This window comes from Cetorhinus maximus, chromosome 7, assembly GCF_964194155.1.
Source record: "Cetorhinus maximus chromosome 7, sCetMax3.hap1.1, whole genome shotgun sequence".
Lineage (NCBI taxonomy): Eukaryota > Metazoa > Chordata > Chondrichthyes > Lamniformes > Cetorhinidae > Cetorhinus > Cetorhinus maximus.
The window spans coordinates 23,019,942-23,039,072 of record NC_135885.1 but is presented as its reverse complement, the minus strand read 5'-3'; the positions used below and the strand labels follow the sequence as shown (position 1 = coordinate 23,039,072).

Here is a 19,131-nt window from a genome sequence, read left to right as displayed (position 1 = left end):
GAAACGTCAACTTTTTTCTTCTCCGCTGATGCTGCCAGACCTGCTGAGTTTTTCCAGGTAATTCTGTTTTTGATGAGAATTTTAGTGTTGAGATATTGCTTAATCAGGATCCAATGTGGATCAGTAAGCACAGAGGTGATGGATGAACTTGGTGCGAGATAGCAAATGGACAGCAGAGTTTTGGATACCTTCAAATTCGTAGAGTTGAATGTGAGAGACTGGCCTAGAGTATACTGGAAAAATCCAGTCTAGAGATAAAAATTGATGAGGGTTTCAGCAGCAGAGGAGCTGAGACAGGGACAGTACTGGGGGTTAGTGCTCTGGAGGCGCAAATAGACAATCTTAATGATGTTTTTGTTTTGGATTTCCAGCATCCGCAGTAGTTTTTTGTTTTAATCTTAATGATGACACTGGATGTGATTGGAAGCTTATCCCTGATTATGTACGAACCAGTTCAGCCTCACACTGTTGCCAGGGAGATGGATGGAGTTGATAGCTAGGAAATGGACCTTCACTTTGCTCATCCAGTACTGCATGTTGTTCCAGTGATCTAACAATTTAGAGACAATGGAAGGGCTGAGAGAGATGCTGGCGAGGCAGAGTGAGAGATAGATCTTTGCAGGACATCAGAGTTAATAGAGTGAGAAGGGAATCCATTGCAAATAACTCACTCAGATAAAATTAAATGTAAATGATATGAAAAGAGGGAACCCTACCTGTCCTTTCTGATTGCCCTCTTCTCTCTCTCTCTCTCTCTCTCTCTCCGCCCCCCCCCCCTCCTCCAGAAGTAGCGAACAATGTTTTTAACCATTGGTATTATGGATGGAGTTTTTAATGACTTTTTAAAAGTTTAATGGAAATATGATTTGAATGTGCTGGGACTGATCTACAACATTTTAGTGTATCGGTGCAATCTATGAGCTGCTGTCATAAACATGTGGGCAGGGTGACGGCTCCTAACATGACTATGTACAGGAGTGCATAAATGAAATTGTAATTTTGCTTGTAGATAACTTTGGCACATGTTCATGATTAGATATTGAGACTCTGCACTTTTCTGTGTACACACACCAGTAAAGAAAGATCTTGATTTGAACAGTTTGAAAGAAGTATTCAAAATATTTAGGAAACTGTTGATATTTGTGTTAGCTTTTGGAACAAAAGTATTCTCATAGAGGAAGACTGCAAACTTTAAATAAACAACTGTGTCAATAATGTGTTAAAGGTAGGGCAGGACTTGAAGCAAATACTGTTTACTTAGACACTGTTTAAATAGGCTGCTATAAGTAAACAGTGTACCACAACAGTCCATTAAAAAAGTTTACGTGAGCCATTAGGACCAGAACTCGTGCCTCAAGTTACAGCATCATCTTGATTTAAAAAACGGTAGGGCGAGTTCTCCAACAAAATGCAGTGCATATAAATTTAACGTGTAAAATCAATCTTAACCACTTAGAACCCTTGCTAGCATCACCTTCAGGTGAGCAAAATTTTTGGACCTATCTCTCCCCTTCTCCCATAACTCCTCCTTTGTGCATTTCTCCTTCCCCATTTCCTCCCTTCCTTCCCTTCAACTTCCTCCTTTCCAGCACCTTCCTTTTTCTCTCTCCTCCAACCTGGCTTTTACAAAAGTCCACGTGTCCGCTAAAATAGGAGTTTAATATAGCAATGAGAGTCGGCTAGAGAGACTGAATGGCCTACTCCTGCTCCTATTTCTTATGTTCTTATATTCTTAGCTGCAAGCCAAATGGCTTAAATGTGCAAGTAAAATGTTACCTCACCAAATTGATGTAAATAATACAAAGCTGGAGAATAAAAACAGAAATTGCTGGAAGTGCATCAGGTCAATATTTAAAAGTGCAATCAGTCAGCTTTTGGTGTGGACTGTTAATCAGAAAGTATCCAGACTGATGAACTGCCACACCCAAACTAACTTCCTTTCAATTACTGGTAATCAGTTAATAATTTCTAGTCATTACTGTTTTATGTTACCTATTGGGACTAGCTATTCAAAAGCATTACACATTTGTAAGCTTTGTCATATTTGTTTATTCACCAATCTTAATGGTGCAAGTTAAATTTTCCCTGTTTCTGAATACCACTTCAGAGGTTGAAGATTGAGATGTTAATAAAAGTGCATCCAAAACCACCGATTAAAGGTTCCAGTCACAGATTGCAGTATAAATTATGCTGATTCTTACCCTGGTTTTAACTCGAGCAGCTCTGTAAGCTGCTGATGAAATCTGCCTGTGTTCAAATTACTATATGGTTTAATGTATTAATTTTGCTTTGGCTGTTTTGTGTTTCCTGGAGTATTACTCAAAATAATAGTTAATTCAGCACTTTACATATTACAAAGGCAGTTCTTAACAGGTTGCCATGACAAGTAAGTCCATCTTGAGCTTTCATTGTTTGCTGAGAGTACGTATAAACACTCTATCCAGAGGTTTTTTTATACTTCTAGGTAATTCAGTGTTGGATGCAATTTATGCTTATATTAATTAAATGGCAGTGTTCCACATTGCCTGCAGTAAAAGAAGGCTTCAGTCTGGAAAGCAGGGCTCCATATGGGATCATTTGAATTAGCAGTGCAGTGAGGTCACTGCATTTACAGTCCGCATTACCAAATTTAGCTATAAACAGCACAGTTCTAAAAGGACTTTGTTGACTGATTCCTTTCCAGCATTTTTAAGTTGGGTTCTAACCAAAAAGGCAGTTTTTCAATGAATTGAAGTATGCATCCTTGTGTGGCATGTGTACCATGTGGTATATCACTCCACGGATTTTTCATGTACACTTGTTAACGATGAAGCTGAAAGAGACCTAGAAGTCTTAATAGATTCAACTAAACAAGTCCAACCAACTAAACACATCCAACCAATGTCAGCTGTGATAACTGGTTATGTTGTTGGAGTAGTGACACAGAAACTGAGTAAAAATCCGACCATGGTAAGTAGTGAAACTAAATTTCTGGGCTGGCAAAGGAAACTGCTCTCATGTTAGGGACATAGTAATATTCCACATCAACTGATGGTGATGCAGCAAAATTTTGATTGTATAATCAATCACTTATGGAAGCTCTCACTCCTTTCTCTCCCTCTCTGCCATTTTAGTTTACTTCCTACTAATGTTCTTTCCAAGACATCAGCTCCTTGCTTGGTGTATGGTTTCATTCCCACTGGTTGTTTTTCGATAGAAATTAGTGATTGACCTGCGCAGTTGACCTAATAAGCTCCTTGAAGTTCAATTTCAAAGAGTCTAATTTTATAGTTCTACAAACTGGCCTGATGTGCTTTCTGATTCTTTAGCATCTGCAATTTATAGCCTGTGCTGCCTAATATTTTGGCTTTTCTACAGTAATGCAACAGGTTGCAGTTTCATAGCAGTTTTGCACCAGTCTCAATCATTGCTGTGGCATTACTAACCTTTTTGCAAAGTACATTTGAGCAAGTGTAATAACATAATGTGGAAAGCACCAACATTGGCAGCAATGAATAAAGTGTGAATTATAGTACAAGATATAAACAATGCTGAAGTTTGATAAGTTGTAGCAGCAAGAATGAAGTGGAAAATCTTGAAATAGATTACAGTTGCAAAAACTGAGGAAAAACTGATGTTGGAAACAATGTAAAGTGAAGATCAAGAGAAAAATTGCTGTCCATCTCTGCCTCTCCTCCATGTGAGGTTAAGAATTGTTTGTACATTTTTTCCTAAGCATATCTTAGAATGTACTTTTATTTTATCGCCAGTAGTGATGCTGCTTAAGATAACGGTATAGGTGAGTTTTTGTGGACTAATGCTGTATGAGAGCTCTAATTTAGCTTCAGAATTAATTGTTTCTGACACTTTACCTTAGAGAAAGTATAGCTTTTGTTATAAATACCTAGTTCATAGTAATATTTTGGAGGCAAGTTTTAGTTTTGGGAAGATTAAAATTTAACTGTAGAAAATGGGATGAATGCAACTAAAGTAGCTTGAAGACTATTGCACTTAAAAGGTTGGTGCCATGCTGATTTAAGGGGTTAACGGCTAGAAAGGCAAGATCCTAAAACAGGCGGGCTTATTTAGCTGGAGAATCAGAGACAAGGTGTCTACACTGCTTGCAAGGAAATGCAGCCTGGGGAGTTGTTTTGTTTTGGGAGTTAAAGCTACGATTAATCTAAAAGCATTGTGTACCCTGGAAGGCAATGTTGTAATAGAGATGGGTAGAGTTTAAGAAAGTTTTAGGATTAATTTATCTGTGCATTTGCAGGGGGAATGAGTGTTCTGCAGCAGGGGAAATGGCCATACTGGCAAGGTGCTGCTGTTAGCAGGCTTCAGGGAGCAAAAGTGTTGCTGTTAGCTGGGTCTGTGTAGTTGGGGTCATTTGATAGCTCTGTGCAGTTAGGGCCGGAGAGCTGAGAGGTTGGCAGAAGGTCACTGGTTCCATACTGAAAAGGGTTAGGGTTCAGAAGTCGTTCTGGGAGCCATTTATAGCTTGGTGTAGTGGGGAAATTGGAGCTTGGTGAAATCCAGGGCAGTGCCAGCCCAATGAAGCAAGCTGTAATTGTATCAGTAAGTAGAGGCTAGAGTGCAGACTTGAAAATCCAAGGGAAGGGAGTCTCAGGAGACGAAATTGAAATCCTAGGAGGTATGCAGTCATTGAGGCAGACAGAGTTGGACCGGCTTTGATGAATTCAGAGGGTTTGATCTTCGATAGTGAAAAGCTTGGAGTCTGTCCTGAGGGAGACAGAGTTTCAGTGAGATTGATTGGCTCTATTTTTTGATGTCTGGATGGGTTGCTGAGAAATCTGTGGGATCTTTCTTGGTTGCATTTGCTATTTATTGTACAGTATGATGTGTTAGACCACAGTTTGCCTGTTAATTCACATGTACCTCGTATTAACTCTGAAAGTTAGAGTACAAGACAGATATTGTAAATTGTTTTATCTTTTTGATCTTGTATAGTAAAATTTTTTTTGTTTGTTCGACATCTATTGGCTTGATTCTCTTCGCAAGCTTCTTGAATCTCAAACTCTCTCTACTTTAAGCAGAATGATATTGGTTTATAACCGGATCTTACCAAAAACTTGGGGGTCTGGCCTAGGATCATACTTTACAAACCATTAAAATGCTGCTGGCCAATCCTTCCAAGCTATAAGCACCCCTCCTAGTGCTGATTTAAGCCCTCAGACCAACCCCTGAATGCTCAGAGACCTTGGAGCTCCCCTCCTAGTGCACTCCGATACCAGGATCACCAACTGTTGATGCTCAATTGAGTGTGCATCATACATAGTGATTGTTTTTCCACTCCTCCCAAGGATCGTTTTTAGCCCATTTCTCTTCCTCATCTACATGTTGCCCCTTTATGCCAGCATCCAGTTGTACATACGAACATACGAAATAGGAGCAGAAGTAGGCCATTCGGCCCCTCAAGCCTGCTCCGCCATTCAATAAGATCATGGCTGATTTGTTTGTGTTTCGAGTTCCACATTCCCACCTGCCCCTTTCAATTCCTTGCCACACGAGAATCTATCTGCCTCTGCCTTAAAAGTATCAATGACCCCGCTTCCACCACTTCTGAGCAGAGACTTCCAAAGTTGCACAACCCTCAGGGAAATAATTCTCCTCATCTCTGTCCTATAAAGGTGACCCCTAATTTTAAGAGTTACCCCTAATTCTGGATTCACCCACAAGAGGACATCCTTTCCACGTTCACCTTGTCAAGATCATTCAGGATCTTATATAGGTCAATCAAGTCGCCCCTCACTCTTCTAAGCTCCAATGGAAACAAGCCCAGCCTGTCCAACCTATCCTCATAAGACAACCTGCTCATTCCAGGTATCAATCTAGTAAACCTCCTCTGATAATATGGTTAACTGTCAGCTGTTTTCCATCATTCTTGACTCATGCACTGCCTCAATGCAATCAGACAGCTTTGTCCAACTTCCAGGCTATCATTGGAGGTGTCAGCTGTGGCTCAGTTCATAGCACCCTCGCCTTTGAATCAGAGGGTTGTGGGTTCATGTCCCACTCTCGGAAACCAAGAACTGTGATTGTACTCGAAAAAAAGAATTGCAATCTGTGACTGTTGATAACTCGAAAGAGTATCATCCATTAGTTGAGTTAATGGTGCCATTTCTCTTTTTGGCTGAAAATGTCTCCTATTTTGATGCAGTAGTCTGGTTTCACAGTTCATTTGCTGAAGAACAGTGAAATGGTGAAAAATTGTAATGAGCATGTTGGAAATAATCCTCAAGATTGATTAATGAAAAACATAATTACTTACTCACTGAAAGCATTGTTATATTTGTCTCCTTGCTCTTATTTGTTGAGTTCTTAAGGCAAGGGAGTAATGTGTTGTATTTGCTCAACTGCAACACTGGAAACTTGGAAAGATGTTTTGAGGCATTATATTTTCTAATAAGACTGATTGTGTCTCCAGGCAATGCTTAGATTAATGTTGATGTGTAAATAGAGAAATCTGCATATTATTATCTTTGTAAGAAACATAATTGCATTATCTTCAAATCTCTGAATATTGAACAATCCTAGGGTGTGCAGTGTTGTTTTGCACTCTTTGACACATCTTCAACACAATTTCTTTGTTTTCACATTTATAGAGGGAACATTCTCTGCCCAGCCTAAATCTGCTTCAGATAAAAACAAAAAGCTAAAAGCTACTGCGGATGCTGGAAATCCAAAACAAAAACAGAATTACCTGGAAAAACTCAGCAGGTCTGGCAGCATCGGCGGAGAAGAAATCAGTTAACGTTTCGAGCCTTCATGGCCCTTCGGCAGAACTGAAGCATAGTTAGAAGAAGGGAGGGAGGAATCTGCTTCAGCCTTGAAGTTATTGTGTAGATATTCTATTAATTTATACTATTTATTTTGGCACTGAATCCCACTATTTAGCCCACATTATTGGGCCATAGTTTACTGTGGTAGGATATCTAATGAAGCTTACCGTTAGTTAGACTTGCCCTAACAAGCTGTTTAAGTTTTTGTGTGGTATGATGCTGAAAGTACAAGGTGACAGGCCAGTGAGGGAAACTTTCACTCTGAGACCTGAGTGAGGAGGGCAAACAACTGTTTATCCCCTCAACCAATTCTGTTGAAGGATTGTGAAATTAAGCATGTAAGGACTGGTAAATAAGTGTAACAGTGGGTGAATCCAATTTTAGATGAAGCACTGAAAAAAATAGAGAAGGAAAGAAAGATTGGATTAAAAGAGAAAAAGATTAAAAATACAAATTCAATTTTCCTTTTTATTTAAAACCTCTCAATTAAAATCTGAAGGAATGAGACTCCACATTTGTAATTGTTTTTCAGCAGAAGAGGTTGTTTGGCAGTAGTTAACACTTAATATATCACTAATTAAAGTCCAACCCTTGGACTTGGTGGCCAAGGAAGGTCCATTTATAAAGTGGCCAAACAGGTTGATTATCAACCGGCAAATCCTTCCAATACACAATGCAAGCAATATGAGCAGGAGAGATAAAAGCAAAAAGATGTCTGTGATATCTTTTGGTTATCTCCACCTATCACTGGCCCTCTATCCAGCTTTACTTGTCTCCCCCCCCCCCCCCCCCCCACAAAAACCAGCTTATATTTCACCTCTTTTCAATTTTTATTTAGTTCTGTTGAAGGGTCATTCGGACTCGAAACGTTGACTGTGCTCCTCTCCGCAGATGCTGCCAGACCTGCTGAGTTTTTCCAGGTATTTTTGTTTTTGAGCAGGAGAGATTCCTGGTCAACTATGTGATGGAAAGAAAGTTGGAACCTCTACCATCACTATCCATAGCTCCAGACTGCAGCATGATGTAAAAGTGCATGCTGTCACTTTTATCTATCACTAACACCACCATGTTGCTAAAAGGTTACTTAGACTAAAGTGACCAAGATTTCACTTTCTGTTGAGGTTTAAGCAAGCTTAGTTTGAATCTGTAGCATTAAAAGGCAATTTCCCACCATTCAGTGCCTTTCAATGGTGTAAGACAGAAAAATACTGTGTTTGTGAAGTTGGAGGTGTGCAACTTTGACCACAATTTTAAGGTTTTTGAGTTGGAGCAGCCTTGCCTGCAGTTGCTGTATCATTTGCATGAATAACAATGAGCGCTATTCATCTCACCATTATTTTGACAGAATGTTATGGCCCATTAAATCTGGATTTCTTTAGATCCGTTGATCAAAAAATGTATAACTTTTTTGCTATGTACATTACTTTGTTAGTCGCTAGAATATTTTCCAGAATATTCATGTATTGTTTTTCCTCCCATCAAAATATTTGCCACATCACTTATGTTTGGCACATAATATGCAGATGATTCACCCCTTACTCTTGAAATCAAGTAAAATTACCCAAATCTTTTTGTTGACCTTGTGATATTATCTATTGTTCAACTCCTCATGAGGCCTCAATTTGACCATAACAAAAACAGAATTACCTGGAAAAACTCAGCAAGTCTGGCAGCATCGGCGGAGAAGAAAAGAGTTGACGTTTCGAGTCCTCATGACCCTTCAGCAGAATTTCCAGGTAATTCTGTTTTTGTTTTGGATTTCCAGCATCCGCAGTAGTTTTTTGTTTTTATCTCAATTTGACCATTCTGTATTATCACATGAATAATTTTAGTTAAGCTGCCATTATTAGCCCCAGTGTGGTTTCTTGAATCTTTTGCATGTTTGCTTTGGTAAAGCAGCAAACTCACGCTGCTAAATTTAATTTATTTTTTCCCAATACCAGAGGAAAATTTGTCTTACTGATAACTTTTTTTAATACTTTGAAAATGAGGGGAAATCTACTGATCCCATAAACATAGAATCCCAGTAACACTTCTAGGGTATTAAAATTAAAAGATTTATTAACAAGAAAAAAAACTTAAACACACAAGGTTAAAATTACTGTGGTGAAACAGTCTTGCAAAACATTCTCTGAAAGCCCACTTGGTCATAAAATGCAAGTAAACTACTTGGTAGCAGTTCCATTACAGATTTTTAACCATAAAAATCCAGTAGTATTACCCAGTAATATTATTTTAATAAAGTACGCTGCACGACTTCTCACTCTCTTCCACTCTGCTGTTGAAAAAAACCGAAGGAAGTTCAGGAACAGACTGCTCTCTCAAAACAAAGATTTTCCTGGCTTGAAACTAGATGGCTGCTTCAAAATTCACAACTTTTCTCAGCACAGAGCTGGTCCCAGGACATCTCCCCCACACAGTCAACACAATTCAACTAAACATCTTTCCTTAAATATCTTTTTCCTCATTAATCTTAGACTCCATTGTTCTAAGCACCTCTTTGAACTCAATTTTCTCAAAATATAAAAATCTTTCATGTTTTCCTATTGTCTCCACTTTCAGATAAAATTAAATTTAATAGCCTTCCCTTGTTTACTTATGAAACCCTTCTAAGTTGTAGAAGTCTCTTGTCACTTTTAAACTCCCTGTGAAACTTAACAGCTGAAAAGTCAAGTTCCTGCATATCTTATAATGCAAATTTCAAACCAAACCTATTTACTCTTCCATTCAACTTCACCAGAACCTCTCATTACAAATGCAGCATTTAGCACCTTTACCTTTCATCTCTGCTCCTGCAGACAAGCTGTCTTTACTAACCTTCCCCCAATTTAATTACCCACATGCACGAACGCACGCACATACACACACGCTCTCACTCAGATTCTTTACAGAATACCACCATATTCCCAAAAATATTAAAGAAAATAACATCCACCTTTATGCTAAGCATGTCTTTTGTTCCAAAAATAGGAATTCATTTATAAAATGTGTAATAGCGAATTATTTAATGTTGAAGTTGAATTGTTATGTGAAGTGCAATGCAGTACAGTTTTTTGTTACAGTATGTGACACTCAGTATAGTAAGGCCCCTTAATTACAAGATGTATTTACAATATACATTTCTGTTCAACGTTGCAGCCTGAGGGGTTTTAACATGGCTTCCAGCCACTTGGTGTACTACAGTGGGACCTTAGACAGTGCCCTTTCCCCATTGAGCCTTTGTGTGGTCTACTCCAAGCTTTAGTGCATCCTTTAGCACATAGTCCTCAACCTAACCATGTTTTAAGTTGATTAAACTGTTCTAGGGGGTTTGTTGGGTAACTGGGTGCACTAACCTTCATCCTTTTTCAACTCCTCACTTCTCTAGTTAAGGTGCATCTAGCTGATTGTAAAGCTAAGCAAAAGCAGACAAATCTACAGCAGTGCAATGTGTAGTTCCAGGGAGATGTTTTTCAATTTTTTGGCACTCATACTTAACACCAGGGACTGACTCTTGCTGGTTCTTTGTCTCTTATCTATCCTACTTTTGCACTTCATCATGTAGCAGCAATGATGGTATCAGTCTAGCTGCCACTCTAGGCACATGTTTAGATTGGGTATTAATATTAATTCCACTTAAATCCTTGGATTTAATAGTTTTAAATTGCAGTATGATCCCTGGATTAACTCTTATTTATTTTGCATTCAAAGGCAGAATTTTACAAATTGAGAATGGTAAATGGCAAATTGAGAGTTAATTCTGGGGAAAGAGTTCAGTGCGAAAAAGCAAAAATAGAAAGTCAATGTAAATTTCATCGAAAAGCAGAATACTGCAGATGCTGGAAATCTAAAATAAAGAAAGCAAATGCTGGGAAAAAAATTCAGGTTAGGCGCATCTTTGTAGAGAGAGAAACTGAGTTAATGTTTCAGGTTGGCGACCTTTCATTGGAACTGGGAAAAGGCTTTGAGCAAGGGGTGGGACATGGACAAGAGGTCTATGATAGGGTGAAAGAAAGGAGAGATTGAATGATAGAAAAGTTATTCATCCAGGGCCAACGGGAATGGAGATGGGGCAAGAAAAGGAATAAAGAAACAGAAGATTTGCCTAGAGCTGGTGTGCTGCTAACTGCAAGGGGAAAAAAAACAAAACAATGAAAGAAAAATTAACAATGTGGCGAGAGTTTATGGCCTGAAATTGTTGAACTCAGTGTTGAGCCCAGAAGGCTGTGAAGTGCTTAATTGAAAGATGAGATGCTGCTCCTGAAGCATGTGTTTGTCACATCTCAGGCTGAAAGAACAACACTCAAAAGTCACAGATTTAACTGCAAAACAACATCATTTGATCTGCCAAGCTGGCTAACTCCCTGACATGTGCTATCTGACCTTTAATCCCCCCATATCAGGTGACCCCATATGTAATACAGAGCTTACCTCATGGTATCTGATTCACCCATGCAGTATCTAATACTCAAATCCACCCACACAGTCAGCTATCATCATGATACTCCTCCCTTACTAGACAAAAAAAATGCCCATCATTTTTCTTCTTGGTGTATATAGCTTAGACTCCATCCTTCATCTTCTGTATGTAATTTGATGCTCCTCAATGACCCACTCCAATTGCTTTCTCACGTACTTGCGAGCATCATAAATAGGAACTTCAAAATCACAAGAGCGGCGTTTGGTGTACATCCTTTTTGTTTTGAACATAATCAGAACACACAAAACTTGACATCTAGGGGCACATGCTTTGTGTCAAGATTTGCTGTTTTACAACTTAAAATTACATTGTTTTAAATAACAAAATGTTGCTCCAAGCTGATTTCCACTTTCATGTTTTGACACTAAATCTCTCTCAATCTTCATATCGCTTTGATTGTGGCCCCTTGTGCATGGCCTGCCTGCTGTCTCAGGAGGTCATCATGTTGGATTTAGGAAATGTCGTGTCTCTCTCTCCCCGTGCCCCCCCCCTCCCAACCAATGTTTTTCCCTCTGGATAACAAGCTCTCTACCTGCCATCAGCATCGCTGGCTTTGAACTTATGGATTACTGGATGTTAGCTTTGCCTCAGCCCCTACAGCTGCTATTTTCAAAGTGCCATCCAACATTAAGTCACCACCTCTTTCCATCAGCTTACTCCTCAGCATATTGTATTTTTCAGACCACCTGATCCAATATCTGGTTATTCAGAGCCGCCGTAACATAATTATATCCATTTGACGTCTGCCCCAACCAGGTCACAAATTGGGCTACTGTATCTCCTTTTCCTTTTTCTGACAGAAAGCATGCCTTTGAAATGTGTTATTTGGTGTCAACATATAATGACCTTTCAAAGCTTTTACTGCACATTCATAAATCCACCTAGTCTCCTGTGTCAGGCAAGGTCTTGAAAGTTTTCCTCACCAAAGGAACTACATTGAGCAACATATGGCCCATCACTATGCTTTCTGTGCCACCGCCGCCCCATCCTAAAACGGACCAATACTTCAAACTCCTCCAGCCAAACTTTGCATTTCATGCTGACGGTACTGCATCACTTGTTGGATCAAACGGCTCAATTCCCTAGACTGCAGACATAGCTCCAGCAAATGCCACACAATCCTAAATATCTCTATTTATCTTCGTCACCAATGTCACATCTCAGGCTGAAAGAACAACACTCCAGTGACATATTTAACTGGAAGAGCAACAATTTTTAAAAATCATTCATGGGATGTGGGCTTTGCTGGCTGGGCCAGCATTTATTGCCCATCCCTAAATACCCTTGAGAAAGTGATGGTGAGCTGCTGCCTTGAACCACTGCAGTTCCTGTGGTGTAGGTACACCCACAGTGCTGTTAGGGAGGGAGTTCCAGGATTTTACCCCAGCGATGGTGAAGGAACGGCAATATATTTCCAAGTCAGGATGGTGAGTGAGTTGGAGGGGAACTTCCAGGTGGTGGTGTTCCCACCTATTTGCAGCCCTTGTCCTTCTAGATGGTATTGACCATGGGTTTAGAAGGTGCGGTGCAGTTTCTGCTCAATGGTAACCCCCAGGGTGGTATTAGTGTGGGATTCGGTGATGGTAATGCCATTGAACATCAAGGAGTGATGGTTAGATTCTCTCTTGTTGGAGATGGTCAATGCCTGTCACTTGTGTGGCGCGAATGTTACTTGCCACTTGTCAACCCAAGCCTGGATATTGTCCAGGTCTTACTGCATTTGGACATGGACTGCTTTAGTATCTGAGGAGTTGCGAATGGTGCTGAACATTGTGCAATCATCCGCGAACATCCCCACTTCTGACCTTATGATGGAAGGAAGGTCACTGATGAAGCAGCTGGAGATGGTTGGGCTGAGGACATTACCCTGAGGATCTTCTGCAGTGATGTCCTGGAGTTGAGATTGTGAATGATTGCATTGCCTGTTTTTTTTTGGACTGTTCTGTATAATCAGTAACCTTGGCTTGTGAGCATGTAACCATTTTTAGTTGAATTGGACTCAAATATAACGGAAGGCAAACAAATTGTATGAACCAAAATTAAGTTTCAGGCTGAAGTATTTTACTTTTACTAAAATGCATTAACAATCTTCAATGTTTATAAGGCACCAGGGTTGTATTGGAGCTTCAGTTTACGACAGTGTGTCATGACAGAACACCAGTTTATGCACGGGATTCTCTCCACTGTTTATTCATCACGCAGTTGAGAACAACTTGACAGCCACTCAATGTCTCTTAACATAGGAAGAATGTTAGAGAATTTCCCTGTTCCTTTTTTGTGCATTTCCCTTTGAACTGGCAATAAAATAAAGCTGACAAAGAATATGCACATTTTTCTACCCTTTAGAGTTGAACATGACCGGGAGTTAATGAGAATTACAGCACCTCTTATAAAAGCCTACTGTTTCTTGATGTGACGGATTTTCTTTATATGCATTGAATGGCAATTCACATTTAGCCAGCGCTAGTTTCCTTTTGAAGCCTTGTACTCTAATCCTATTTCCCTGCTATTGTCTTTACATGTTTTCAATTTTTTTTCCAAATGTTCATCTAATTTCTTTATGAATATAAAAAGAACTATGCTTCTAGAGATGATTATTTAGGGATTTTGTATTTATGCAGTCTCCCCACACTGCATTTGCAAGCTCGTGCAACAGTACCTCATCTGGCAACTGGGCACTTTACAGCCTTTGTGACTCAACATTGACTTCAGCGATTTTAGATTGAAACCTGTATCGCCATTTTGTTTTGCTTTGGTTTTTTTCCTCCCTCTTGTTTCTCTCATTTCCTTTTCTTTGGTTTTTGATTGAAGCTGTTCACGATTCTACCATTCATCTTTGTAGACACAATTTTTGTTTCTTTACTTGTTCCATTACCACTCTTTGGCCTTGCACCATGAAACCTTTTGCCATTAATCTCTCAGAGATAAAAGCAAAAAACTGCGGATGCTGGAAATCCAAAACAAAAACAGAAATAGAAATATCTGGAAAAACTCAGCAGGTCTGGCAGCATCGGCGGAGGAGAGCACCGTTGACGTTTCGAGCCCTCATGACCCTTCAACTTGAAACGTCAACTGTGCTCTCCTCCGCCGATGCTGCCAGACCTGCTGAGTTTTTCCAGGTATTTCTGTTTCTGTTTTTGTTTTGCCATTAATCTCTCCTTCCCTCCACCCTAGTACAGACGCCCCCTTTTGTTCTTTATTTCACTCTTTCTCCTCCCCTCTCCCCCGCCTTTCACTTGCTTTAAACCTATTACGGTTCTCACTATTCCCAGTCCTACTGAAACGTCAAAGACCTGAAATGTTAACTGTTTCTATCTCCACAGGTGACCTGCTGAGTATTTACAACATTTTCTGTTCTTGTATTGGCATTTGTTAGTATAGATGGGTTTTTACAAGTGAAATTGTTTTACTAGGCTATTGTTTCTTCTGTCTATCTTATATGTCTCTTCAGAACTCCCAGTTTATTCCAGTTCCAGGCCTGTAAGTTACTCTGAAACATTTTGCATTATGCAAAAAATCTAACTAAAGTACTATATCATGGTGATACACTGTTATTATGGATTTTTGTGACTCATCTATTTATGCTACCCTCAGTTTTGGAAATTAAGACTTCGATTTTTTGAAGGGAATTTGTGGATTTTGTAGATATTTGCGGCAAACTGAAGTCTGGTATGTAAGTAAATTCCATCTCCACATTGTAGAACTTGCTGATGGAATTTATTTTCTTTCCTTAGCAAATTCATTGAGCATATGCTTTATGCGTCAGTTTGTTAATTTTGCTTGGTGAAACTGAGGGTAGCAAAATTCTGCACAACGAGGGGATGACTGCCCAAGTATTTGTTGATTGTCGGATTTGCTCAGAAAAAAGAGATAGAGGTACTGGTTCAGAATGCTGCATGGGATTGTGTCAATGCAAATTTAACTTGAAACCTTGCCTGGCAATTCTGCAGCAGTGATGTTCCTTTAACCCTTGCTCTTCAAATGACAATGGCAATAAGAAGTCAACTGTAGCCAATTAGTTGCTGCAGCTTCCTTAGCCCATTTCAAGTTACCAATTGGCCAGTTCCCCATCTTAAGTAAATTAAGAATGACAAAATGTGGCTGGAATCAAAGTAGCAGTTACCTTCTATCTTTCTTGAAAAGATTTTTTAAAAAACCTGTTTCGTTTTGAGCGCTAGTTTTTCGGAAAGAATGGGCCGTAACTTCCAAGCTCCAGGGCAATGTAACTGTGGAGTGGGGTTGGGGTGGGGTCGCTACCCCAAAGATCCGCTGAGGAAACCCCTTTCACCCAAAAGTTCCCAGGATTGCACGGCAATTATGCTGGAAGTGCAAACTTCCAATGGGCAATTGCCCTGCACTGGAACCATCCAAAAATGTGATTTAAATCGTGAGCTTTGGATGGTTCGAGGACTGGAAACCACATCTACCTTCTGGGTAACTACCGAACAGAACAACAACAGCACCCCCCCCCCCCCCCCCCCAAACGGGACTCTTACCACCCTCCCCAGAGCAGGCCCAATTCCCCCCACCCCAGACTGGCCCACCCAGGTCTGACCACCTCCCAACCTAGCCAGGCCGGACTGTGAACCTCCCAGCCCATCTTCAGACCCGAGCTGACACAATGCGTGCATCCACCAACCCCCACAGTCCCAAATCTTACAGACTTACCTCCTTCCTGGCTTGTCATAGACCTTTAAACCTGGTTGGATTTTTAAACATACCTGACTTATGGCAGTTAGTGTCGTAAAAAAGGGGGTGTGGATTACTTGTCTGTGACTGAGCTACCCTCGATGGTGGGCTCCGGGAGCAAGCTGCGCTAGACAGATCTCACCCCGTCTGAGTTGGAAGGTCAGGGCAAGATAGAATCGCCTGGATTTCCAGGTAACTATTTTTGAGCGGAGTGGCAATCCGACTCACTTGCCATTCCATCGGAAGTTACAGCCCAATATATAATCTGTTACTGGTGTTAATCAAATCAACAGCATGACAGCAAGGGTGTCATTCACAATTTTTCTCAACCTCCTAGTGTAGTTATTCAGGTGAGTAATAAACTTCAAATTCAAATGCTAAGTAAAATACACAAAAATTTCCTGTGGCAGTTGTTTGCCTGTCTTTTTAAGATAACAAGTCCTGAGCAGTCACCAGAAGCGCTCCAGATTAATGTTCAGTGATTTACTGCTGTCACTTGACTGAAAATAGATCATTTTTGCTGGTTAGGGTAAAGTTGCTCCATTCCTGTTCTGACAGTTTAGTGTGGTTAAATTTTTTTCATGTATAATTAAAATATAAAATACTTCATTTTTTTTAAAGAGTATTTTCTACACAATGGTTTCTTGTAGTACACTGCTCACTAGCAGCTAGTTTCCAATTCTTTCAGTGCTGGTTTTAGGTTAATATAATTGGTGAGATATTGCTACTGTTCATGCACTGAAAATATTTGGAAATGAGAACAGCTCTGATTTAATATTAACTTACAACCGGAATCCACTGGCATTTGCAGAACTACTTGCTTTGTTGAAAACTTATGAATAATACACAAGCAAGCAAATGCACATTACAAGATATGTTCTGTGCATTGAACTCCAAAAGAACCAATGATTATGGTCCTTTTGTTGTATCTACCCTGCAATATCTTATTTTGACACTTGATTTATATAAATTTTGCCATCTGTTTTGGTGGTTTAGATTTAGTGGGGAGAAAAGGTAAAGCTACCAGATTAATTCTGTGATACAAGCCATCACTCCTCCACGGTCAATCTAATATGTTACAGGGTGCAATTTCTCTAACTGCTGAATGTCTGCCTGAATTCTCCAGTTGGCATACTCAGCTCAGCAAATGCAGCATTCCAGTGACCTGCAAGTCTACAATCTGTTCATATTTTTAAAGAATCTTTATGCTAATCTACATGTAACAGGTGTATGATGATCATGATGGTTGTCCTTCAAGTTTGAAGAAGACGATAGATGTGCAAACTCATCAATGATGAACATGGAGATGGTTACGTAATTCCAGCCTGGGCGCACAGAGTCGGGAACATTTGGGGCATTGGAACTCGTATGTTATGACATGGACAGATGCTGTTCTATGACGTTGTTCACAGGCAGCAATAAGACGTTGACGTCGCTCCTTTTCAAAACTGGCAGAAGTTCTATGGATCAGGGCTCTCCAGCGAGCTCCTTCTTGCGCTGATTCTTCCAGCTCATTAAGCTTGATGCTGCATCACTTCAGATTTCCCTTAAGCATGTCTTTGTCGTGCTAGCGCTCCATCCAACAGCTATCACGGAATGCCATGGTGTTCCATTCTAATTATATGCCCAACCCAGTGCAGTTGGGCTCTCAGGAGCATTGCCTCAATACTTTTTGTCTGGGCTTAGTCTAAGATTTCGAGATTTGTAACCTGGTCTTGTCAGTGGATGCCGGGGATGGAGCGAAGAGTATGCATGTGAAATTGTTTCAACTGCCTTATGTATTAGCGGTATAAAGCCGAGGAGGGTAGTAATGACCAGAGCATTGTACATTTTGAATGTCGTGGCTAGTGTAATGCTCTGGTAGTTTACTACTCTGGTGCAAAGCCTTCCGAGCACCTGGCTCGCCTTGCTGATCCTAGCTAACATCTCATTATCAAGTGAATAGTTGTTGGAGATGATGGTTTGAAGCTATCAACATTCTTCAGTTTTGTATCATCGATGGAGATGTCTGGTTGAACAGTGCTGGAATTTGGCAAGCGCTGGAATAGAACCTCAGTTTTTCCCAGACTGATGGTCAATCCAAACAGCTTTGCCGCCTCTGAAAATCTGTCAACTATTATCTGCCAATCTCTTGTTTTGTGAGCCATTAAGGTACAATCATCAGTGAAAAGAGAGGCAATGGCGTAGCGGTATTGGCACTGGACTAGTAATCCAGTGACCCGGGGGGGACCAGGGTCCGAACCCCACCATGGCAGATGGTGAAATTTGAATTAAATAAAAATCTGGAATTTAAATAAAAGTCTAATGATGACCCTGAAACCATTGATTGTTGTAAAAACTCATCATGTTTGGTAATGTCCTTTAGGGAAAGAAATCTGTTGTCTTTACCTGGTCTGGCCTACATGTGACTCCAGACCCACAGCAATGTGGTTCACTCTTAAATACCCTCTGAAATGGCCTAGCAAGCCACTCAGTTGTAACAAACCACTACAAAGTCACAAAAAAGGAATGAAACTGGACGGACCACCCAGCATCGACCTAGGTACCGGAAACGGCAATCACAGCCCTGTTGACCCTGCAAAGTCCTCCTTACTAACATCTGGGGCTAGTGCCAAAATTGAGAGAGCTGTCTCACAGACTAGTCAAGCAAAAGCCTGACATAGTCATCCTCACGGAATCATACCTTACAGATAATATCCTAGATATCACCATCACCATCCCTGGGTATGTCCTGTCCCACTGGTAGGACAGACCCAGCAGAGGTGGCGGTACAGTGGTATACAGTCGGGAGGGAGTTGCCCTGGGAGTCCTTAACATCAACCCTGGACCCCAGGAAGTCTCATGGCATCAGGTTAAACATGGGCAAGGAAACCTCCTGCTGATTACCACGTACCGCTCTCCCTCAGCTGATGAATTAGTGCTCCTCCATGTTGAACATCACTTGGAGGAAGCACTGAGGGTGGCATAGGCGCAGAATGTACTCTGGGGGGGACTTCAATGTCCATCACCAAGAGTGGTTTGGTAGCACCACTACTGACCGAGCTGGCAGAGTCCTAAATGACACAGCTGCTAGACTGGGTCTGCGGCAGGTGGTGAGGGAACCAACAAGAGGCAAAAACATATTGACCTCATCCTCACCAACCTTCCTGTCACAGATGCATCTGTCCACAACAGTATCGGTAGGAGTGACCACCGCACAGTCAT

At 40.6% G+C, this 19,131-nt stretch overlaps 1 protein-coding gene across 17 annotated transcripts in view; it reads left to right on the top strand.

Moving 5' to 3' along the window:
• Positions 1–19,131, top strand: part of LOC144682643 (inositol polyphosphate-4-phosphatase type I A-like) — a 253,427-nt gene that overhangs the window by 62,541 nt on the left and 171,755 nt on the right. The gene's annotated exons all lie outside the window — the stretch shown is intronic.